General features: G+C 42.6%; 1 protein-coding gene across 2 annotated transcripts in view; it reads right to left on the reverse strand.

Moving 5' to 3' along the window:
* LOC135522300 (raftlin-like) overlaps positions 1–3,934 on the reverse strand; it is a 71,879-nt gene extending 67,945 nt beyond the window's left edge. For both annotated transcript variants that reach the window (XM_064948414.1, XM_064948413.1), the window contains exon 1: positions 3,399–3,934. The gene's annotated coding sequence lies outside the window, so the exon portion shown is untranslated. The remainder of the gene's footprint in view (positions 1–3,398) is intronic.
* Between the last annotated feature and the right edge of the window lie 2,066 nt (positions 3,935–6,000).

Here is a 6,000-nt window from a genome sequence, read left to right on the forward strand (position 1 = left end):
TTTTTTTTTAATTACAGCCAACTGAAGCTAAGTTTTGCTTTTCAGATACAGTATCGACAAGTCCTTGAACATTACTTGATCAATACTGCTGCAGTTCTTGACCACCCAGTCAATTCTCCTTCGAGAAATGCAGTATCAAAGGAAAGTTTTCTTCCTCGCTTCGCGACTACAAAACAAGTGAATACTGCATACCACCATGTTTTCCTTCCTGCAAAGGGATTTTTCTTAATATCCATTCTAAGTACTTTCAGGCTATGCCAAAGGCTTGAATAAATTGGTCTCTTCAAAAGCCCATCACTAAAGAAAGAAAAAGGTAGAATCTTTGCCACAGATCATGTACCGAAGCATTTCAAAGGACATAGATGTGATGCTTATGCAAGAGTATAATCCATTTAGACTGTCATCGCTGTCAGGAGAAATGCAAAGAGTTACCCGTCATCTTTCAGCAAGTAATCAGGCTAAGCTGTTTACCCAAAAGGCCTAAAATACGGTGGGTAGGTACTTGTAGGGAGGCAAATAGGGATAAATAGAGTATGTGTGGAATTGTGTGTGTGTGTGTGTGTGTGTGTGTGTGTAGAGTCTTTCAATATGGAAATATTATTTCAGTAATTCTCAGTTTTGGTTCTTGTTTAAAATATGTTTTATTGGAAGACAGAACGATGTTCAAGTACTATCCCAGCTAGCACAGTGAATCTGGGCCAATTCCGGCTGAGAGTCAGGGCACCCGGCTGAGAGTCAGGGCACCCGGCTGAGAGTCAGACACGGCCGACGTCATGTGGCCCGGGTCTGGGCCGCCTTCGGCAGTATTACTTGTGGCTCGGATGTGGGTTTGAGCTCAGACCGATTCCGGTGTGAGTTTTCTGGCTCAAATGTATTACTTGGGCCTCAGACTGATTCCAGTGAGAGTTATCTGGCCCAAATATATTACTTGAGGCTTGGGCCGATTGGGGGCTACTCTCTGGCAGATGATTACACGGGCTGCTTTATATAATTAACATTTAATTATTGATTTTTTTTTTTTTTTTTTTAGTTCACCTTTATTTAACCAGGTAGGCTAGTTTAACCAGGTAGGCTAGCATATTTCCTCATTGTGTCTGTGATCAAAAAATACAATGAACAATTCAATGAAATTCTTTAAGTGTCCTGTGTAGTATTGATACTTTGTGCAAGGCAATTGCTAAGCATTAAAATCTTTGTGGATGGAGCCTCCCGAGTGGCGAAGGAGTCTAAGACACTGCATCGCAGTGCAAACTGCATTGCTACAGATGCTGGTTCGAGACCTGTGCCGGCTGCAACCGGGAGACCCATGAGGCGACGCACAATTGAGTTAGGGGAGGGTTTGGCCGGGCAGGATGTCCTTGTCCCATCGCGCTGTAGCGACTCCTGTGGTGGGCCAGGCACAGGCACGCTGAAACACACATTTTTTGTGGATGGGTGGGTATAATTTGTATGTATAAAATGTATAATAGTAATATTTAAAATTACTAAATCGGGTAATTTTGTATACATATATTTAAATTAGCATCAGGCCGCTTCTGGGGAGGTTCTGGTAAGATGCCGACAAAGTCGGCTGAATTCGGTTAAACGGAAACGGTTTAAAATCAAGCAAGACTTTCCAATTCTATTCAAGCCAATTCAATTCAAATTCAACTCAGGACCAGATAAATCTCTACACCCTGGTCCAATATCACACGTGTGGGAACTGGATTAAAATGGAAGTTTGAACCGTCAACGCAGCTGGACGACAGAAGTCAATGTTCAGAAAATCTGTGAACATGATCAACTTTATGAAACACACAATAGTGAGTTCCTACTATGTAGGCCTTATAGTTTATATCAGGCGAGTATTCAATTTAACACCGTAATTATGTCATGAAACTGTTTCTGCTCCGGCTCCCTCGCTTCAACTTTTGTCCCATCTATTATTCTCTGTTTCAAATGAGGCCTACAGCATGGAGCAGATACCACAATGACTTTCCCATTCAGGGCTGGCCAGTTATATTTGGGTTGTGGCTAGTCTGTGATGCAGTCATTTGGGGGTTCCTGGTGAAAAGTGTTTCCGTGTGTGTGTGTGGGGGGGGTGGGGGGTGCTTGCGTGCGTGCGTGCTAGCTCGTGACCCAGCAACAATATAGGGTTAACAGCCCAGCCCTCACAACCAACCAGCTGGAACTGATTAACAGTTCACTCAAACTCTCTCTCTTCCTCACTCACTCCCTAACACTCTCTCTCATTCCTTCTCACTCTTCCTGTCTGTGTGCATTCCTCTCTCATGCCCTCTTCTCCTTTCTCCCAACCTCTTATCCCTTCTCACATCCTTCAACTTGTTCGCTCTACTTTGTCCCTCCCTCGCTCTTGCTTTCTCTCACACTGGCAAACACACTCACACTCTCGCTCCTCTGCAGTAGAGCCTAAGGTTTAATACTGTATGTCAAGCACATCTTGAAATGCCATCAGGGTTCAGTGATTGGAGCTAGGTAGACATTTTTGGCATTCTCACCCCTCTGGTACCACACTTCTAGTTCTCTGCTGCCAATGACTGGAACGAATTGCAAGAATCACTGAAGCTGGAGTCTTATATCTCCCTCACTAACTTTAAGCATCAGCTGTCAGAGCAGCTTACCAATCATTGCACCTGTACACAGCCCATCTGTAAATAGCCCACCCACCTACCTCATCCCCATACTGTTATTATTTTTTGCTCCTTGGCACCCCAGTATCTCTTCTTGCACATTCATCTTCTGCACATCTATCACTCCAGTGTTAATGCTAAATTGTAATTATTTTGCCACTATGGCCTATTTATTGCCTTATCTCCCTAATCTTACTACATTTGCACACACTGTATAATGATTTTTATATTGTGTTATTGACTGTATGTTTGTTTATCCCATGTGTAACTCTGTGTTGTTTGTGTTGCACTGCTTTGTTTTATCTTGGCCAGGTCGCAGTTGTAAATGAAAACTTGTTCTCAACTAGCCTACCTGGTTAAATAAAGGTGAACTAAAAAAATAAAAAATGTGACCTCAAATCAACCAGCTCATTGATCAGCACGATTACTGCTCTGAACGTTTGTGTGCATGCGTGGGTGTGTATGGGAGGAGTGTGGGTTGGTGATCAGGAGTTTCTTGTAAGACATTGCACACAAGCCAAACTTGTGGCTTGCGGCATCCCTTGACTGATGCATTCATCCTCATTCATCTGCCTCTGAACGGTTGTTATGCTATAAACAACCAGAACACTAAGTTGTCTGTGACTTCTGTCCTAAGAGATGTACAGTCTGTTTTTATCAGTGTCTTTTCCTGTAGGCTACATATTTATTTTCTCAAGCCTTGAGAAATAAGGATGTAGACTAGTGGTAAACACATGCAAATTGAAGTAGGAAAAAAATGGGAGTTACCTGATCAGAAGCTGTTGACGACGGGAGTTGGAAAGTTTACTGTTGAGATCAAGAGAAAGCCACTGGAACGGCTCCTCGAACAAACACACACATTCTACTGACAGGAGAACAGCACCGCGCAACAGTCCACGCTCAGATCCTCTGCGATTCTTTACTCAGGTCCTGCAGATACAGCTCGAACAGAGGTTTTCGGGTCAAAGAGGGGAAAAAGACAGCAAGAAGACTAAAATCTGGATGGGATCAGTAGCTCTGCCAGCTTGTTCGATCCTCGCCAGAGGCTCACGGTGCGCAGCAAACACTTTGAGCGCGTGCGTTTAGGTCATGCTCAAAGTATGCCTCGGCTATGTTCTGCAAGCTCAGGGAAACCACATCCTGTCACATATCTACCTCTCTCTCTCTCTCTCTCTCTTCCTCTCTTGCGATTGTCTGAAACGATGGAGCGCTCTGACCCAACCTCTGTTCGGCGCAGCCCCTCCACCCCTCTATCTTTCTCTCTTTCACTCACTCAAGGCTTGTCCGGGAGCCGCACCAGTTCCAGTCGACTGACTGAAGAATCCATCTGAGGATGAGGCTGGGGGAAAGAGGGAGGGAAGGCGAGAGGGAAAGAGGGAGGGAAGGCGAGAGGGAAAGAGGGAGGGAAGGCGAGAGGGAAGGGTGGGGGGATGCCCGAGAGAGAGAGAGAGGGCGAAATGAGGAGAGGTGAGGAAACAAGAAAGGGTGTACAAGGAGTAAAAGTGGAGAAAGAGCTGGGGACAGAAGGATGGAAAATAAAAATAGTAATTTCAAGGAGAGATATGATGTATTATACATACTAGTGTATTCCTTGAGGATTTGGTGGGGTTGACTATGGGTAGGGTACAGGGTGTGAGGATGTTTTGGTGGGTAAGTTGTTGTGTCAGCACTTCTGTGGTGACTATACATATTTAATACGATCCTGTCGAGGCCCCCTATAGCTACATATTCATTATTCACACCAGGCTGTGAGAGGGACCACTGCTCTGGAGACAGTTGTCTGACACAGAAACCAGGGATTTTGACAGAAGCGAATATTGAAGCAAAACAACATGGGAAAGCGATTGCAACGTAACATGGAAGATATTCTTTATGCAGGTGCAGTGGTGGAAAAAAGTTCCCAATTGTCATGCTTGAGTAAAAGTAAAGCTACCTTAATAGAAAATTAAAAAGTGAAAGTCACCCAGTAAAATATTACTTGAGTAGAAGTCTATAAGTATTTGGTTTTAAATATACTTAAGTATCAAAATTAAATGTAATTGCTAAAATATCCTTAAGTATCAAAGTAAAAGTATAAATAATTTCAAATTCCTTATATTAAGCAAACCAAGATGGCACAATGTGTATTTAAATTTACAGATAGCCAGATACTCAACAACGCTCACTTTGCAAACAAAGCATTTGTGTTCAGTGAGTCCGCCAGATCAGATCAGATGACCAGGGGTGTGAATTTGACAATTGTCCTGTTCTGCTAAGCATTCAAAATGTAACTTTTAGGTGTCAGGGAATATGTATGGAGTAAAAATTATATACTTTTACTTCACTCCTAAAGAAAATTAAAAGTTGTCCAAATTATAAATAGTAAAGTACAGATACCCCAAAAAACAACTTAAAGTAGTACTTTAAAGAATTTCTTCTTAAGTATTTTACACCACTGTGCAGGTGGATGGGACAGATCATTTATGGGACATCAGCATTGGGTCTGCTGTGTACATGTGGGGCTCTTGCATCATTGAGGATACTATTCTCTCATGGAGCAGCAAAAACATTGCTGGACAGTTCAGATGTTGCCACCAGAATTGGAAACACACTGTTGTCTGAGTAATTCAGATGGAACCCAATGCTTTTTCAATGGGAGTCATCTGTTAACGAATGAGAGAGTCTGTCTTTTGATGGCGGCAAATCGTCCGAAAATAGTTCACTTGAGTTGTACTTTTGACGGGAAATGATGTACGTCATATACGATTCCATCCGTTTTGGTGCGTCTCAGTGTGTCTCTGGCTTAATCGCTGAAACGAAGGACCAGAGGCAATGCCTTGAGAAAGATGCCATTGCCTTGGAGAAGTCAGTAGACGAGGGGAGTTTACATGGAAGGCAGAAATCACAAGGAATGTCAGTTTATCGCAAGTGAGTCATCACATTTTAGCTAACAAATTGGCTGAGAAGCATTCCTTTGTCCATCTAGATGACAAATCGGAGTGCAAATCAAATTGAGTTTGGCATTCAAGATTCTGCTTTAAAATGTCCTTTGCGTTACTCATTGGAAATGTTATCAATAAACATATGCCTTTCCCTTGTGCTGCATGCTGTGCAGATGATAGCCTCATGATGCTCTTGGTCATAAGAAGCTTATGAACATGTCAGAACTCTCTGAATTGTTGTTAAAGATGGCTTGTGTTAACTTTAATCATGGCCTGACATTTGAAAATCACATGAAAAGCATATCCATGACAGCAGACTTCCATCCCAAGGAACATTTCTAGAAATACACTACATACATTTCAGCCTTTCTGGACAAAAAATTATCATACACCATCATAGTTATTCTTAGAACATTGTATGAGCTTCTGAAAGCATTATCTGGAAAGCC

Source organism: Oncorhynchus masou, chromosome 30 (genome assembly GCF_036934945.1).
Source record: "Oncorhynchus masou masou isolate Uvic2021 chromosome 30, UVic_Omas_1.1, whole genome shotgun sequence".
Lineage (NCBI taxonomy): Eukaryota > Metazoa > Chordata > Actinopteri > Salmoniformes > Salmonidae > Oncorhynchus > Oncorhynchus masou.